Source organism: Mauremys mutica, chromosome 10 (assembly GCF_020497125.1).
Source record: "Mauremys mutica isolate MM-2020 ecotype Southern chromosome 10, ASM2049712v1, whole genome shotgun sequence".
NCBI classification, from domain to species: Eukaryota; Metazoa; Chordata; order Testudines; family Geoemydidae; genus Mauremys; species Mauremys mutica.
This window is the reverse complement of record NC_059081.1, coordinates 51,796,478-51,816,081: the sequence shown is the minus strand read 5'-3', so window position 1 is coordinate 51,816,081 and position 19,604 is coordinate 51,796,478.

Below are 19,604 nucleotides of genomic sequence, written 5' to 3'. Positions count from 1 at the left end.
TGGCTACTTGCATCAGAGCAACCCCCACGGTAGATTTGCCCACGCCAAAGTGGTTCGCTACTGACCGGTAGCTGTCTGGCGTGGCAAGTTTCCAGAGGGCTATGGCCACTCGCTTCTGCACTGTCAGGGCTGCTCGCATCCTGGTGTCCTTGCGCTTCAGGGCAGGGGACAGCAAGTCACACAGTTCAAGGAAAGTGCCCTTACGCATCCTGAAGTTTAGCAGCCACTGTGATTCATCCCAGACCTGCAGCACTATGCGGTCCCACCAGTCCGTGCTTGTTTCCCGGGCCCAGAATCGCCGTCCCATAGCATGAACATGACCCAGTGTCACCATGATCTCCACGGCGCGGCGTCCCGTGCTTTCTGACAGGTCTGTGCCAGTCTGAGACTTCATGTCCTCACCGCGCTGCCGTTGCCTCCTCGCCCGATTTCTCAGCATCTGACTGTTGAAGAGGTGTACGATAAGGTGCGAGGAGTTGACAACGGCCATAAGTGCAGCGATGATCGCAGCGGGCTCCATGATCGCAGTGGAGTGCTGTGGCGTCCGTGCTGTCACTTATAACAGGAAAAGTGCGCGAACTGATTTCCCACCGGCAGGAGTGACGGTTCAATGATGACAGTTACCCAAAACCACCCTCGACACATTTTTCCCCCAGCATGCATTGGGGGGAAATCCCAGAATTCCAATGGGCAGCGGGGAGTGCGGGAACTGTGGGATAGCTTCCCACAGTGCACCGCTTCCAAAGTCGACGTTTGCCCCGTTACTGTGGACTCACACAGTCGAATTAGTGTATTTAGTGTGGATACACAAATTCGACTTCATACGGTCGATTCCACAAATTCGACTTAAGTTGATTCGAAATAGTCTTGTAGTGTAGACATACCCATAGTTATATAGCATTTCTTTCCCTCTTGAAAACTCTGTACAACCTTTAGGTATGATTCACCATTTTGTTACTCTAGATTTAAAGCAGTGTAACTCAGTGGTGAAACAGCCCTTTAATTAATTTTTACCATAAAATACTTATTCAGTTACCTGCAAAGTAAATAAATATTATTCCCATTTTAAAACTGGGATAACTGTCGTCTGATGGAAGACAATTAAATAGGAGCAATATGCATACATGTTTCCCTTTTCAGTTACCACTTTAAACCAAGAGCACATTGCTCAGAAACTGTTTGTGCTTCAGTAATGAAAGGAGTAAAATGCAGCGGTATCTGATGTCGAGACATTTTCCAAAATAAGGGTAAGCGCATTAGTTTTACTAAGGATCCCCTTCTCCTATCCTTACTCACACTGAGTAGTTTCTTGAAATTCATGGAACTGCCCATGGAGTAAGGTACTCCTCAGCAGGAATAAGGAGAGCCAAATTAATAATAAAAACCCAAGTGTTTGGAATATTTCAAAAGTAGATCTGCAAATTTTCAAAGGAAATTTTTCTGATTTCAGACTCTATAGTGATGCTGTTTGTTGATAACGAGAACTAACAAGAGGAGTGAAGGTCCCGACAGATAACGCATACGAAGATAGTTGAATATTTTCATAGCCACTTGGCTGCCTTCCTTATTCAGCTCCAAAGCACATATTTACACAGAAACTCTTACCTGACACTCCAATTTATGGGAAGAAGTTTCCCCCAGAGGATTATTGTCTTTCCCATTTAACCAAACACATTTGGTTAGTTTTACCTCAATACTTTCTAAACCTTATATCACAAAGTAAAACTCTCGGACTCCCATACAAGTGCACTGTTTATGCAATGAGCCTTTTGGAGTTTGGTTTACTCTTCTCTTTTCCTCCAATTCAGGCTTTAACTGCAAAAATTCTGAATGAAGAAAATCTGAAAGAAATTATACTACCATGTTGGCCATAGAGCCAGTTGTTCATGTAGATCCTAATATATTTTTCTAAGAAACTTGAGAAAATACAAGCAGTTCAGCTTCTCAATGAGGAACTGTCCTCTTCCATCAGAGGACACTCTCAGTCAAGCGCTTGCACAATGGAGCTCTGGTATGTGACTAGGGCTTCTAGGCACTACCACAATACAAATAATAATGAGCCTATCCTCAGAGAGTCTACGTACTTGACTCATACGGATGAGCAAGCATGTGAATTTTCAGAAACATACTGAATTGCTTTAAAAATATTTCAAATGTTCACATCAGCACGATAGGAGGACACACACTCTCTCTCTCAGGGTCCTGTCCTGCATACCTCACTCATTGAGTCGCTCTTACTGACTACAGAAGGACCACTGAGTACACTAAACTCCAATGTCTTAGTAACAACCTGGGTAGCCAAGAAGGAAGGAACCTAGAATTGGGTGAGTTCCCCACAGCTGCTTAGGCTGTGGGGAACTCATTTACATGCTACCCCTTTCCACAAAGCAAGGTGAGTTGAGGATTTGGGGACCCTTACACAGTTAAATGGGATTGCTTGCTGCAAGGCGCAGCATTCCCAGCTGAGTTAAGGTTACAGAATCAGGTCATGTGTCAGGAAAAGAAAGCATGGATGGTGCTAACAGAAGGCCTCATTCAGACCCCGGGTTATGTGGTTTCCTAGAGCAGTTAGGCCTCAACCAAAAGGCCCAATGGTATAGCCTGTTCAAGGATATATTGCCTGGTGAATACATTTCCTCAAATCTAAATCCATGCTTCTTCATGGGAAGGAGAAGCATGTCAATTATGTCCCTACAGCCTAAGCAGTACCACTCCCAATTCCAGGTTCTATTGTACTGGAGCCATTCAGGAAGAAGTTGTTATACTCCAGCAAGAACCTCTGTCCCACAGGAGAATTTCTCTCCCTGCTTAAGGAAGCTGAGCAATTTGAGTTTGTCTTTCATCGCTACCTCAGAGGAGAGCCACTGTGAGTGAGTTTCTTGCCTCATTTAGAGAAGATGAATAGCTAGTTGGGTCTGCCACAACCCCAGAAAAAGAAAAGACACTGCCTTGTTCTACTGCATTAATAGAGGTTCCCCTCAGTGAGAGAGGACTGCAGGACCCCATGGGAAAGCATTAGCACAAGAGGCACGGTGCAGATAGCTTGTTTTACTTTGTTTGCTCTGGCTTTCTCAGATCAAGAGACAAAATGGCAGCCAGACATGGCCATGGAGGTTGCCTTCATGAGTGAGGCAGGAATCAAACTGAAGAAACACAGGAGAAAGCCCTGGAGAGGGAAAACCCTGAGTGGTGAAACTCTGTCATCCCACCTGTCAGAAGGAGCAGGGACCCAGTGACTGAATCCTGGACATTCTCAGCAAAGCAGGCTGGCATTCTGAAGACCATTCTCAAAAATCTCTGCACTGCACACATGTCCCACATCTGTGTGCATTCACATCTTAGACCCATTCTTGTCAGGCCTAACTTCAAACCTATTTGCATACATCCTTAAAAAGAGGCATTGTCCCAGGAGCACAGAAGGTGTGCACAGAAGAGGGCATGCACATAATGGGCATCTTGAAACTTTGGTCTATAATGTTATTTAAGGGCAAGAGCCTTAATAACCCTGATTCGGTGCTATAGCCCATGGTCAAGGATGCTAATACTGCTTTGCATTGTCTTTCCAAAGTAGACCAGCCTTTTAGAATTGAAGAGATTCCAGCAGCCTTGTTGACCTGCATATGGACAAAGAAACTATTAGTTTGGCTCCCAGTGTGGGGGTGCACATGCAGAGCTACACTTTGCAGCATGAACAGAATTCCACACTAAAATTTTTAAGTTGGAGTTTGTCTCCCTGAGCCACCTGCTGAAAAATGACACTGTTTGGGATGTCTGCTGGTTGTATTCAGACCAGACTGTTAAATAAAGGCCCTGGTTTAACACTTGGGAGAAAAAAATGTTTTTAAAACTCATCTTTAAGGCCTTACCTAATTCCACCCCTCCCTACTTAGCCAACTTTGCCCTTTACTCAGGGCCGCCCAGAGGGGGGGGGGCAAAGGGGGCAATTTGCCCCGGGCTCCGCAGGGGCCCCCAAGAGAACAGCGGAGGCTCCCGCCTCCGCCCCTCTCCTGGAGCCTCAGCGCATCAAGCGCCGAGTCTCCGCCGGGGCCCCTGAGCCCCGCCCCGCTCAGAGCCGCGTCGTCAGGGGGCAGGGCTGGGAGCTCCGGGCTGAGCTCTGCTCCCTCCGCTCGGTGGGGAGCTCGCAGCCCCGCCCCCTCACCACGCGGCTCTGAGCGGGGCGGAGCTCAGGCCCCGCCGGCCACACGCTGCGGCTGTTTCGGCGAGGCGCTGAGACTCCGGGTGAGGAGGGAGCCGGGGGTAAGAGGCTGGGGCTGGGGCGGGGGGGAAGCGGGACCCGCCGCCGAAGCGCAGCCCGGTCTTCGGCGGCGGGGGGCCCCTTCCGTTCCGGGACCCGCCGCTGAAGTGCCCCGAAGACCCGCGGCGGGGACCCCCCCCCGCCGAATTACCGCCGAAGACCGGGCTGCACTTCGGCGGCGGGTCCCGCTTCGGCGGTAATTCGGCGGCGGGGGGCTCCCGCCGCGGGTCTTCGGGTCACTTCGGCGGCGGGTCCCGGAACGGAAGGGCCCCCTGCCGCCGAAGACCCCGGGCCCCCGGAATCCTCTGGGCGGCCCTGCCTTTACTGCGTTGCTCTCACCTTCCTCACTCTACCAATGATGTCAGCCCTGGGCCGTTCTACACAGTTCTCACAGGCATGTCCTCACCTCTTTTCACATTACCTGGTATGCATGAAGCATACTTCCTATGCTGGTTTGCCAAACCACTACCTTTTTCTCATTTAAATCCCTCCTGGAAACTCCCTCTTCCTCAGTACCCCCAGTAAGTCAGTCAAGAATATTCATTTTTCTTATATCTTCCTCAATTTTCATACATATTAAGCAAACTAAAAGAACTGAAGTACTATCTGGATGTACACATTCCCAACTCACATAATTACATTACTATAACCTTCACCCTTCCTCATCCAAAGCCTCCTGTTAGTCCTACCACTCATTGCCGCGGGCTTTTACTTTGGACTCAAGTCTGTCGTCATTACTCAAGATAAGTGGTATCTTAAAACCAGTGGGACTACTCAGGAGTAGGACACTACCCACCATGAATAAGAGAGGCAAACCTGGGCCCTTAGTTAGTAAAGTCCATGGGGGCAGAGACTGTGTGTTTCCGTTTTCGATGAAGGGCCTAGAATGCTTTTTTGCTGCTGTAAAATAAAGCTTAAATACTTAATTTAAACATTAAGGACCAGAGCCTCAGATGGTATAAATGGATATAGCTCTGCTGATATCAATGGAATTAGACCAGTTTACACCAACTGAGGGTCTGGCCTTAAATGTATTTAGAGTAACATTGGTATTTCATAATTTGGGACTTATAAGATCTGTGGATACTTTTAAGACTACTTTTTTTTGCACACATGTGGCAAGTTACCTAAAGAATATAAGTTCCTTTATAATGGAGCAGAGAAGCAGTATTATCACCAAGTCTCAACAATCGGTTTTTATTTTAAGAGCTGGACGTGTCAAATGGAATACAACCAGCAGATAAGAAATGCCTATGAAATCAAAAAGCAGATTAGAGAGGTAGCACTAGCAGCAGAGAGAACCATCTGGCACAGCTGCAAGACAGATCAAAGGGAGCTGAGGAAAGCTAAGTACAGTTTCAAACTTTAAAAGTCATTAAATGTATTATATAAATAAATAGGACATTACATGGCTGAATTGGAAACATTGATTTTCTTTTCTGCTTGTTAGCCATGGACTCTGTGACATCGCTCATGGATGCATCTGCCAATCATGCTGTTAGAGGGCATGAATGAGTGTAAAAATACATCCAATTCTTCCCAACATCTTACAGGGTATTAGTCATATATCTGTGTTTGTGAAGTTGTCTATATTTGTTTTACAAAAACTGCCACAGCAGAATTAAAAACTATTAATATAGGAGTGTGATTCAAAGAGATGCATGGTTTATAAATCTCCACAGCCAACATATGTATTTCATTAGAGCTAGTACAGACAAACCTACAGCATAAAGCAGTATCTAACTTGCAGATCCATGTATGGGGTTAATGTCATTCAGTGTCAATGTTAAGAATACAAGAAAAATGCATGGGCAAGACCTGCAGTAATCTCCATAGTTTTAAAAATCACAAGTCAGCTCTTATTAATGGCTCTGCCTGTGGCCCAGACACTCCCCCAGCAATAAGCAAAGCCTATCAGATTTGAAAATTGTCCCGAATGAAGGCATGTCAAGGCCTGAAAAGGTCAATGAAACAGAATTTCTGCTTGTGCTGTCTTCAAACACTAGGAACCCAATCATACAAGCCTTACTCAAATTGGGGAGCATTTCAGGATTACTCATGTCAGTGAGTACAGTAAAAGTTGCACACTTCAACCTGTACCATTCAGGATAATACTTCCCCGTGAGTAGCACACATCATTGCTGCCACTGGAATTATTTGGATATTCCATGGAACACATACTGTACATCTATTCTTTTGTGCGTGTTTTCTCCATCACAGACAGATGTCTTTTACCAACTGAAAAACTGAATACCCACTGCCGAATTGTGGGGAGACTGTACAGGCCGCTGAAGGATGGGTGGGATCAGGGCCGGCTCTAGGTTTTTTGCCGCCCCAAGCAAAAAATGTTTTGGCTGCCCCCCCCCTGCCCCCAGACATGAGCCCCCCCCCCCGCCCACCAGTACCCCCCACTCACACCCCCTGTTGCCCCAGCACTGGCCTCCCCCCAAAATGTGGGATCCGCTACCAGCACACTGCAGCCAAGCCCTGGCCCAGCTGCGACTCTGTCCCCATGTGGGTGGAGCTGCTGGGCAGCACGGAGTGGGAGTACTTCCAGGTGGCGGCACGGCTACGGGGTGGCGCAAAGAACACGGCCCCCTCCCTGGGCTTCGCAGCACTGCTGGTGGCCAAGGTGGATCAGTTCGTGCTCACCGCCCTCAACCTCGACATGCTGGCGGCCAAAGACCTGGAGAGCCCCCCGGACCTGCTGCTCTTCAGCCTCACGGTGCTCTGGCCCAGCCCCGGCAGGAGGGAAAGCAAGGATCTCCGGCTGCGGGGCTACCTGCTCAGCACCGACGAACCCAGTCGGCCGCTCACCTCCTCACACACTCCAGGAGTCCTTCGCCACCATCGCAGCCCTGGCTCGGCTCCAGGGGACCCCATTTCCCTCCCTCCCCGGCTCCTCACACACACTGGGTAGGGCTGCCCAGAGGATTCAGGGCAAAGCAATTTTGGGGGCCCCTTCCATAAAAAAAAGTTGCAATACTATAGTAACATGTATTTGGAAATGTAAAAAATAACTAGTGAAAATTAATTTGTAATAATTTGAAAATACACCAAATACATTATTTAAAAACATTAAATGCTTTACTGGTCTGTATACATTTGCAATTACAAAATGGGCTGTTGCTGGGTGATGGTGATGGTTGGTGCCAATGGGCTGTCACTGCCTGGAGGTGGTGCTGCTGTTGCCCAGGGCTGGGTGGGGAGCTGGGCTCTGGGGGGTGCCCGGCTCACAGGGGCTGGGCTCAGGACTGTGAGGAGATGGAGTCGGAGGTTGTCTGGCTCAGAGGGGCTCGCCTCAGAGCTGGGGGTCTGGGGTGGGGGGATGGGGTCGGGGGTGCCCGGCTCAACGGGGCTGGGCTCAGAGCTGGGGGTCAGGGCTGTGTGGGGAATGGGGTCAGGGGGGTGTCCGGATCAGAGGGGCTGGGCTCAGAGCTAGGGGTCAGGGCTGTGGGGGGAATGGGGTGAGGGGGGTGTCCGGATCAGAGGGGCTGGGCTCAGAGCTAGGGGTCAGGGCTGTGGGGGGAATGGGGTCAGGGGGGTGTCCGGATCAGAGGGGCTGGGCTCGGAGCTGGGAGTCAGGGCTGTGGGGGGAATGGGGTGAGGGGGGTGTCTGGATCAGAGGGGCTGGGCTTGGAGCTGGGAGTCAGGGCTGTGGGGGGAATGGGGTGAGGGGGGTGTCTGGATCAGAGGGGCTGGGCTCAGAGCTGGGGGTCAGGGCTGGGTGGGGAGGATGGGTTTGGGGGGGTGCCCGCCTTAGAGGGGCTGGGCTCGGAGCTGGGGGTCAGGGCTGGGCCTGGGGGGTAATGGGGTCGGGGGTGCCTGACAACCACTTCCCTGAGACCCCCTCAATCCAACCCCCCTTCCCTGGCCCCTGACCGCCCCCCCCACAGAACCTGTGCCCCTTCCCTGCCCCCGGGACTCCCTGCCCCTTAGCCACCCCCCCCCGCCCCGGCTGCTTACCCCAGGCAGCTTACCCCCGGCTCACCGCGCGGCAGCGGCATGGCTCCGGAGGGGGCTGAGCTCTTCCCCGCTCAGAGCGGCGTGGGGAGGGGGCGGGGCCGTGAGCTCCAGGCTGAGCTCAGCTGCCTTCCCTCGGCCCGGAGCTTGCGGCCCCGCCCCCTGACCACGCGGCTCTGAGCGGGGCGGGGCTCAGCCCCGCCCCCCCCAGCCAAGCTGCTGCCGGGCTGTTTAGGACCCGGGGAACGAGCGGAGGAGGAGTGGCCCGTCTTCTGCAGCCAGGCGGGGCCGCGCTACCGGTAAGATGCCATCCCTCTCTCCCAAGTGGAGCCGGTAGCGCGGCCCTGCCCGGCTGCAGGGGACGGGACGCTCCTCCGCTCGCAGCGGGAGGATGAGCTGGGGCCCCAGCCCCAGCCTTTTGCCGCCCCCTATATTTTGCCGCCATAGGCAGCAGCTTGTTTTGCTGGTGCCTAGAGCCGCCCCTGGGTGGGATGATAAAAGAGGGGGAAAGTGGGCTACCTTGGAGTCCCACAGTACAAGGCAACATCTGAGCACTTCCACAGAGATGCAGGGGGCCTTCAACTCCCACAGGTCAATGGGAGTTGTGTGTTTTCAGCAGCTCCCAGAAGGCACTCAGCATGTCTATTGTCACCATGTCTCAGTGAGACAGAAAAAAGAATAGTTATGTCAAAAAAGTGATCTCAAATAGCATTTATATTTTTTTTAAAAATCATAATTTTAAAGGTCCAGTCCAGTCCAGAAGTGATTTCAATGGGAACAGAATCAAATCTTTAATCAACATTATTTATTTAGGGTGCTCAATGCTAAACAAAACAAACCTACTTTTTGTTACTGTCCTACTGGGCACAAGAGTGAAATGGTACATTAAAGTCCCATAATACTCATTACAAAACTGACCCTCTTTGCAAAATTTGAACTGTTGAGCTTCCAAGGATTTCTCTCTCTCTCTTTTTTTTTTTTTTTTTGGGGGGGGGGGGGGGGGAGAAAAAAGCTGCCAAAAATGGATTTGAACAAATTGCCAAAACGTAAAGGAAAGATGGAGCTCAATTTTATGAGTTCAAATATCTAACCATTTTCAGCTGTCTCAATGCCATTCAAGCATCCTTATGTTGTACTGATGGAACTAGCACAATGCACACACAGTAGAAAAGCTAAGAAAAACAATAGCCGTGCTATTAAGAGTCAGTAGAAAACCCTGCAGCACTTAAATTCTCTAGCTATTTTTACCTGGGATTCTGGTGATTAGCAAGCCATGATTGTCAGTGCTGTCTAAATCACCATGAAAGCACAGGAGAGGGAACCCAGGCAGCAGGTCCTTAGCACCACTTATGGAAACAATACAAACATAAGATTTATTATTGTTGTAGTTCAAGTATTGCACTTACAATGTTGCCCTCTAATAGCACATGGCTGAGTCAAAAGCCTCAGAAGATGGAGTAACCAACAACATTACTCCCCAACTGAGCTTACTGTTACATAGCACCTTGTAAAATAAGCTCAACAACCAGTATTCTCCACCTGTTGGTATTCTTGACATACACTGGTTCTTTTAATTAATAGTTGTGCCTTCTATCCCCCATGAGGACTCTCAGCTTTAAGACTATCAGCTGAGATAGGGTAGGTTGCAGAACGCTAACATTCCGCTCCAGGTACTGTAAACAGACAGCAGGCCGCCCATGCTGAATATCATACTGAGGGGGGAAGCATCAGTTTAGGAGGAAAAGTTTACAGTCAAGTGTTAGCTTCCAGTGGAAAATCTCTCTTAGGAATGTTATTTACACTCAGTGGTTCCCATTAGAAGCAAATAATGTTCATGGCCTCAAACCTGTCCCTGTGCTACATTCCAAGTCCTTTGCATTCTCAATCATTACAACTCTAAATGAAAGCAGAATGAAGCCTGTCTGTCTCCCACCTTTATTTCCCAGTTATCTAGGCAACACTTACCGAACTATTAGGATATGCTGAGCTACTCGTAACAAAGCTAGGTGGTGGCTGCCCGGTAGGTGGGTGAAGAATAAGAGAGCCGGGACAGTGGTTAGAGGTGAATTGAATACAATTCACAACTGTAATTTATATAGGACATTACATGGCTCAGACACATATGTATTTAAGTTTACCCGCTAACTTTCATTCTCTACTGTCAGGTGGGGCTTAGTTCATAGGATTGTCCTGTCAGCTACTCAGATCTTTAGATGCCTTCTGCTCTGGCTGACCAAAGTCACTTGGCCCAGCATAGGCCTGCCAATTTTGGTTGGACGTATTCCCGGAGGTTTCATCACATGACAAAGCTTTAATTAAAGAATCATCTTTAATTCCTGGAAACTCCAGGACAATTCTGGAGGGTTGGCAACCCTTACTCAGCAGGAAGCATGTGTCAGAATTGCCTTGAGCAAAGGCAAAGCTTAGAGAGACAGTCTCCCTTCAAGGGGCAAGTGCCGATGTCCCTAGGGTGTATAGGCACTATGTACCAAGAGTCAGATTATGCTATTAAGACTTAAGCAGGTGGTGTGCAGAGCAACTTTGGAGCAGGGTAGGTCAGAGGGATAAATACCTCCCAGAGTTCCTAGGAATACAGCTGATGCACCCCTCCCCCCCGTAGCAGACTGGGGTGTGCACTCCACTTCTCAAGGGTGGCCAAGGCCTCCTCCCCTGCCCTGTTTGGGGTGGCTCGTAGCTGTGGGAGCACTAGAGAGTGGTACTCCTTGACTTTCTGCACCTTTCCCCCTTGCACATCTGCTCAAGAGCCAGGCTCAAGCTGGCTATACGCTGGGAATCGGAGGCCCATTGTATACACACTGCACCATGGGGACTGAAATGATGTATTATATAAGTACTCCATTACCTTGGAGTGTGAGAGACTGAGAAATAGAAACTCCTCCTTTGATAAAATCTCCCCACACTGGAATGCCAAAGTCAAAATCTGTGAAGGAGTAATACACATACATGTTAAAGCCCTCAGAGTGCTTTTGCATAAAGTGAATTTAGTACTAGTGAAAGGGCTGACAGCCTCACAGACTAAAATCCTCTATGCTCAATACAATGTGGGAACAACTCGAGAGGTGAGATGGCATGTTGGTCTCTACGCCCATTGGACCTCTGTCTTCTTTAAAGAGCATAATAAAAAACTGATGCATTTTCAGATTTGCCTGGGATTTGACCACACAGCTTTTATTAAAGCCTGTGGCTATATCTCCCAGGATTTTCTGGAAGAATATATTTTGGAGAAGCTTCTCTATGCTCCATGGTTGGGACTTGCTCTAACTCCTTCTGATGAGCACTTTTCCCACCCCCACCCCTTTGTCCATTTTCGTTGGCTGTCACAATTGGCATAAACACCTGCAGTGAAATCCAGGCCCCACTGGAGTTAATAACAAATGCCAGTTGACTTCACTGCACGTGGATTACTGTACTCTAGCTAAGCAACACAAAGATGAACCGTAAGAGCTTAGCTTGGTGCTGTGAAACTAAACATTTAGTTAAGGGGGTGGCTATTTGTTCTGAGAGAAAACTTGAATATTGCTGCTGGGAATCAATAGCAAAGCCATTTGCACTGGGTTTAGTACCCAGGGAATTGCACTTTCTTGTCACTTATAATGCTGTGTCTTTACAAAATCATTCTTGATCCCATTGGTACTCTGCCAGAGTCATAAAATTGGAAACTTGCATAACTGACAAGAAGATCCCTGAAGGCACCAAGACCACAGGGCATATTGAAGCAGACAGTTAATTTATAGCTGTAAAAAAATAATGATATCTCCATAAAACTGCTCTGAAAACAATCAGATTCCACTCTAACACTCTAAACCCACAGGATATCTGTGCAGCCCATATTTGAGATGTATAGTCTAGATACCTAAAAACCCCAACCTATGCAGGCTTAATGGTTTTTCCATAGTACACTAGCACCATCTGCTGGAGATGGACAATCAAATCCCTCTGGTAACGAAAGCCCTGGAATATTCCATTCAAATAAGAAAATCCTTCCCGTGGTGGCTGCTGCTGTCAAGACTATTACAACCTAATTAGAACCAAAACGGAAATGTTTTTAACTTCCTGCTGCTGTCGAAATTGTCCTGATAATGCAAATCTGCCCAGGCCAGAGCCGTCTCGATGCTCCAAACAACCATGTAATGCAAGCAAGCAGGTGTTCGCAGGAACAGTATCAAAAGCCTTGCTTTTCCCACGGACTTAGCTACACTTGCTCGATGAACATAAACATTTTATTTCCATTCCTTAATTTCCCCTATCACTTTTTATTTCCTGGTGCTTTCTACCATGCTACATATAGCAGCTACAGTGACATACAAAACCAAATCCCATCCCATTGTTCAATCCTGTCCCTTGGATCATCTAGAAAGAGGACACCTTGCCACACAGACCTGGTGCATTGCCACCCTGTAAGAGACTCAAATCTGCCATACTGCCACTGGCAGTGGACAGAGCAAGTACTTTACCCACCCACCTAGTTCCACCCTGCCGGGGAAGCAGCAACAATCACTGACACAGATGAGGGCTTCCCCTGCTCCATATCCAGAAGGAATCAGGATGGATCAGCTCCCTGCATTCTACCTCTCCTAGCTTGGAGCAGTGACTGTGTGTTTGGCTGTCCTTTTCTTCCTTTCATTAGAGAAGGAAAATAAAGAAGATGGGTTTATTATAATGGGTAGTAATTGACTAGTGGCCTCTTCTAGAAGAGAACATCTAGTCTGAAGCAGTAAGGGGTGGGCATTCTGCTTTAAAAGGCAGTGACATTGCTAATCAACATACATTGAGGTACATGAAAAGCTAAAAGGAAAACCCAAACAAGTACAAAAATGCTCATTAGAACTTCCCCAGGTACCACAGAGAGAAATATAATATGTATATGAGCCACTCACTAACTGCTGGGGGTTAAAACAAGCTTCCCCGAGGGGCAGACAAAGAATTGTCCACTCTGGCATTTCCTGCACTTTCCTCTGAGACAGGAGACTGGACTAGAAAGGCCTCGGGTCTGATCTAGTCTGGCATTTCCTACGTTCCAAAGTATGCCACACATCAACAAAATTATCATCAGGTTAAACAGCAATGAGCTGCAGGGCCGCGCAGGCAGACGCAACATGGGATGGTGGGTAAAACAGAACTGGGAGAATTTACACCATTTGCCACATAAATAAAAAATTGTATTAAATTAAGATGAAGACACGGAAGTAAAAAATCTCTCTCCTCCCCTCCCCAAAAAACCCACAAAAAGCTTCTGGTAAATGATGACCATGCAATCAGTCATCTTAGGCAGGGGCTACAGCATTGGGGCAAATAGCTACCAAAAACCACTGGGAACCCCTCCCTGATTTTCCCCTCCAGGGGCAGGACGCACAGACCTGTGTGTCCCAGCAAGTCAGCAGGCGGTCAGGCCATGCAAAGTTCTGCATCCTCACCCTCTCTGCTCCCTCCCAGTGTGGCTACATTGGAGCCAGGCTGCAAGTGCTCCCCCTGGCTGTGTTCCCTAGGGGTCCCTTTAAAAGTGGATCTCTGCTGGTGAGCACTACCTGCCCAGATGTGCATCCCACCTGCCCCACACAACCAAATCATGGCTGATCCCTTCCAACTCCAGCCTGCCCAATCCCTCCCCCCCCCCCATTCCACAAACCCCACCCAACAAAGAACTTTCCCGGGAAGATGCGGGGAATGGTACTCCGGAGGTAGCCTTCCTCCCTTGTAATATATCTGAATACAATCAGGCCCTTTCTTTCCAGCTTGCATCCTTTTCTAAGCTTTTGTCTGCATCTTGCCTAATTAGATTGCAAGCACTTTGGGGCAAGGGCCTATCGTCCTACATGCTGATGATAGATAAATAGTAACAATAACAATTGTAACACTCCAGCAGCTGCTCCTCAGTGGTTTCCTAGTCAGTGGCAACATGCCCATCATTAATTCTCTTTTTAACACTACCATGCTGAGGCGGCAACTCTCAGAGGCTGTGCATTTGCTGGCTACATTTCAAATTCTGTTTGAAAGTGACTAAAACTACTAATGTAATGCTGGGTTCTCAGGGGCCCTGGCCGTGTTTAATAGGGTAAGATGTATAGGGTAGCACAGAGTGTGTTCAAGCAGCCATCACATTAATACCTTGGATCTTTATAAAAGATCTCGGTCATGATTAAACCCCTGCCTCAGTCACAAGAAGAAACACTGAAGCATGTATGTGCAGACAAACATGGGAATTAGTTTTCTTGTCCAGGGCTTGGATCATCCCATCCTGTAGTAAACTCACAGGAAAGGTTTTGGGGGGAGAGAAAGGGGAATCTCCTGGAGGCCCGATGAAGCATTCCTCCTTGGTTATTCTGTCCGGAGACAGGGTTTGCCACGCGGGTGGCTCCTGCATCTGGTGAATCCTGTGGGATCCATGAAAGGCCTCCATGTTGGCTCTCACCCCTCCCCTAATTCGGGGCAGGGTGACTCCAATGGAGCCATCTTAGCAGACACTGCCCTTGGCCATGGCTGCTCTTGAGAACACAGTTTTTGTTTTTTTTTGGGGGGGGGGGGGGGGGGGGGGGGGCTCCGCAGAAAGGATAACAGAGACCCAAGTTGTACTTCCTTTTGCACCTAAATTTTGAGGGTCTTAAGGAGCCCTGCATCTTCCTAATGCTCATGTGGCCTGCTCAACCTCTGCTACCTGCCCCTGCATGGACCCTGGATTCACAGAATGCCCTCCACAGGGTCTAGAGGTGGGGGTGGGGAGGGAAGGTGCCATTGAGTTGGCTGAACCTCCTATGTAGCGGAGGTGAGACCCATATCCTTTGCACCACAAGTAAAGTAAAGTTCTAGAAGGAAATGAATGGGATTGGCACCTGCTCTCCGCAGAAGGTCTCAAAGAGCTTCCCAGACACTGAGCAGAAGATCCATTTCACAACTGCTCAAGTTCAGCCATGGTGTACAGTATGTGCTGCCCATCCACAATGTAAGAGCTAGGAGTAGAGAAAGGGAAACATCAAATTGCTATTACACAGGCCTGAATATAGAGAACTATATGATCCAGACTGGTACTGAGCCATGCACCAGAGATTTGCATGCCAATGCATCATGAGATCTTTAGTGACTCATTCTACAGAGTATAGCGGAGATTCAGTTTTATATAGTAATAAGAATTTGGATTTAAATTTGAGGGTACCCTGGCCTGAAGAACCCTGGGAACCATAAACATATAATAGAAATCCCAGAATCAGTGCACGTAATGGACTGCCACCCTGTCACAACAGCTAAAATCAGAGCATGCACTAGAGGAAGGGCATCTCTCAGGACCGGGAGCACATGGCTCTGAAAATCTCTTCCCATCCAGTTACACCAAAGTTCATCTCCAGGTAATCCCAATTTAGGTCGAAGCTCCAGAACTTCTTGTTTCTCTTTTAATTACCTGGGTTGCTTTGCATGCCCATCAAACATCCATTGTTACTTTAGTTGCTCCAGGCCACACTGAGTCTCTATGGCAAAGATGGGATTTGAGTATTGGAGCCTTTGAACAAGGGAGGAGAGAGACAGAGACAAGAAGTGAGTTTCTCTGAAGTTGGGAGGCAGTGGTCTGCAGGGGAAAGGGGCACAGGAAATGTAGGTTGCCTGAACTCCCAACCTTGCAGACCCAGGAACTCTACAAAGGATGGGAACCCTGCATTGTTTCTCTGCCATCCATCACCTGGCCGCAAAAGCTCCTACAAAGCCCCTCTGTCATTGGACAGGCCGCCTGCTCCAGATCCCACGATGAATTGGCATGCAAATCCCTGGTGTGTGAATAAGTACCAGTTTAGATCACATAGTTCTGCATATTCAGGCCTATCTAAATTCCCTCCCAGAGCCATCTGATGTTTTCCTTTCTGTGCCTTTAACTCTTACACCGTGGATGGCGACCATATACTGTACAGTACACCACAGCTGAACTTGAGCAGTTGTGAAATGGATCTTCTGGTCAGTGTTGAGAAACCTCAGAAGAGCTGGTGCAAGCACAGAGCCTGCAGTACTACTTAATACCGACTTATGGAAGGAGATCTGCTTCTCACGGGGACAGGGGGGAAGGTGAGAAGGCCACAGAGTGGCTCCTCCCCTCCTACTCCTGGCATAGCAGCCCCAGGCCCCACAGAACCTCAGACTCACAAAGCACCAGCCAAAGGGTTTCCATGAGATCTGGGGGGAAAAGAAGGGGGATATGTTGTGGAACCAGTCTCTCTAGAGGTCTGTCTGCACAGCTGCTGGGCAGACAACCCGTGCCGGCCAATTATGGGAGCGGCAGAGTGAAGGCAGCTGGCTTCAGCAGTGTTATTGAGCATGCTCAGTCCATGTGACCATGCTTAGTACAAGCCAAGCAGCAAATATGGGGGCACAGGATGCTGCATCCCCCACCCCATGTGTCGCCTCTGCTGCTGGGTGAGAGTCTCTCAGTCCTGGTTGATAGATTTGCATTAGCGGGACTCGGGCTTGTGTGCTAAAAATAGCTGTGTAGGCATTGCTCTGATCTTCAGCCTCAGGCTGGCGCCCAGCTTCTGAAGCCCACCCTGCTTCCTAGCCTGCGCCAGAACGTTCACATTGCTATTTTTAGCACACTAGGCGAGCCCCATGAACACAAGTCTGGCAACCCAGGCTACAAGAGTTATTCCCAGCTGCTGTGTAGACATGCCACCATGTGGCTCCATCCAGGATCCACTGGGCTGCGTGGGACATTAGAAAGGGTCAGAGAAAGATGCTCACCTCTTTCAGGTTGCATTTAAAAAAAAATCTTCCTATCTTTTCATGATTACACCCTATCTCTGCACTATATAACAATATATAAGAATGGTGAATAATGCAAATCAAGACAAGATAAACTGCAGTGAGAGACCCTACTTCTGTCAGGAATGTAAAACATTTTAAAAGAGTTAAAATGTATTGGTGGCCCCAAGGAAATGTCAATGACATTCACTCTCTTGTTTGCCGTGCTGCTGTTGCCATGTTAGCCCCAGGATATTAGCAACACCAGGTACAGTAAGAGGTGTTACCTCACCTACCTTGTCATTCATTGCCTTAGGGGTTTATACAGTTCTGGGGAAAGACTGTGCAGAAGTGGGTTCCTTAAGTCAGGCTGCTAAATCCTTCTTTCAGAGCCTACGTGAATGACCTGATTTTCAAATGTGTCAAGTACTCCGCAGCTCCCACTAAGTGCAGGAGAGCTGGTGGGTGGTCAGCAATTTTGAAAATCCATGTAAGCTAAAATATAAGGCTTTGGCAGCCTAACTTTATGCCCCAATCTTTTGAATATCTTGGCCCTTATGTTTTGCAAAGGTTTTTTCCTATTTGTTCCACACCATTATTCTCATTACTAAATTAATCATAACTACATAGATATTATGGTAACACCGAAGACCCAACCCCAGAAATCTAAAAATTTGTCAAAATTTTGGGGTGATGAACTACAAATCACAGGATTTGGCAAAAGCAGCTTTTTAAAGTTGTTTTTAAGTGTCTCCTCCCCGCCTCCCCCCACCCCCTTAAGAATTGTAACTAGAGTCAGAACTTCATGCACTGAGAACCCCATGGTCACAGACCAGGTCGTAACTTCCCATACTGAGCACACATCAAATATTGGTGACTATCTACAGCCACAACCAAGGAACTAATTCTATATTTTCTTGCATGCCCTCAACTCCAAACTTGCTTCATTTGGAGTTTTGGCTGAACCAGGGATATAGGGCTGGACCTTAACCCTTTTCTGCAATGATCTGGTAAATTTAGATCCAGAATTAATGGAGGGATTTTGTTATTGTTTTGAAATAGGATGTATTTTAAATAGCTGATTCTTTATATGACTTTGTCTATTTTATGTATTGAAATATTGTCCTTAAGAGTTACTTATTTGTTTTGCTTTTTAGCAGATGGAACATCTCAAGCTGGTATCTATGAGTCACACAGCAACCTGGAAACCTAGCCAGCAGAAACCCCGCTTTGCCAATGTCTGTCAGTTAGGAAGGTTGCAGCTTCTGTTACTTCAGATGAAAAAAAACCCACTCTTAATCACAGCCAAAACATGGGGTTTCACATTCTGTTCACATTTAAAAAAAAAAAAAAAAACAAAAAACAGAAACAACCTATCCCCAAACCATGAACCCTGCCAGCCTACTTGAGGAATAACCCCTCCATTAACAGAGACTCCACCAAAATGATGGTGACCCATTTCCCTTATCCTAAAGTAACACCTCCAGTCCCCCCAGGAGGGACTTTACCAACCTAACATCCACTCAGCAATCTCAGTCAGGCAGGGCTCAGATGGAATCACCACGATTGGACGAGACAGACATCTAAAGCTGGGTATTCATTGTATGCAGATGATACCTAGGGACACGTCACCCTATCTCAGTTCTTCAAGCAGCATCACATAGACACTGATTATTGTTGACTGAACTGACCCCTGCAGCTCTCCATATGGGAATGGGCCTCAGAGCTACTGAGCAATTATTCGTTACCACAGACATGAAATGGAGCCACTCTAAATCACACCAACCAGTCTACTCAGTTGAGTCAGAACCATAGTGTGGTCAACAGTATCTCATATGCCACTTAACATACTTGGGCACCAAAATATAGCACAGGTGTAGAGTGGCCCCTGCTAAGCCACTAGATGAAATTTCTTACAGCATCTAATGTTCTTCAAAGAAACCCATGCAACTGTTGGACAAGTCTGATCCTGGTTAGCATTTTTAAAATAGTTGTTTTATTAGACTTTAAAAGTGAATGAACAGAGACAGTCAGAGTAACCACAGAAGGAAGCCAATCGAAGCTGGGTCTGCAGTCCTGCTATTGCAGGTTAACATTCAATTTCTAACCAAAAGTAGTGTAAGTAATTACATATATTGTAAGAAACTATTCCGAAGCTTTGCCTTGTAGAAGGATCCCTGTATTGTTATTATGTTGTTGTGAAGTCGTTTATCTGAAAAGGTGTAATTATTTGTGCTCAAGGAAGATTGAGCTGCCAGTGGGGTTTCCGTTCACATGATTTCTGAGGTACTTCAAATCCTCAAAAAAAAAAGCGAAAATAAATTCCCAACAGACTTTGTAGACTGAATTGTCTATTCCATTTAGTTCTGTTCATAGCAGGGTATGCTCTGTTCTCTTAGAAATACCACTATAAAGCAATAAATGCTCTCTGATTAGGAATAATGTGCCTATTATATTTACCCTAAAAAGCAATTATATGACGCTTCACCCTTGGTCTTGAATGCTGACTATGACCAGCAAGAAGCTCTGCCAAGTGGACGAGCTAGATTAGGATGCAGCCTCAGAATGGTGAAGGATACAGGTGTCCTACAAATTGACCTCAGTACAGTTATTATATAGTCCTCTTGAAGTAGCCATTGCCAGCCACAGAAGG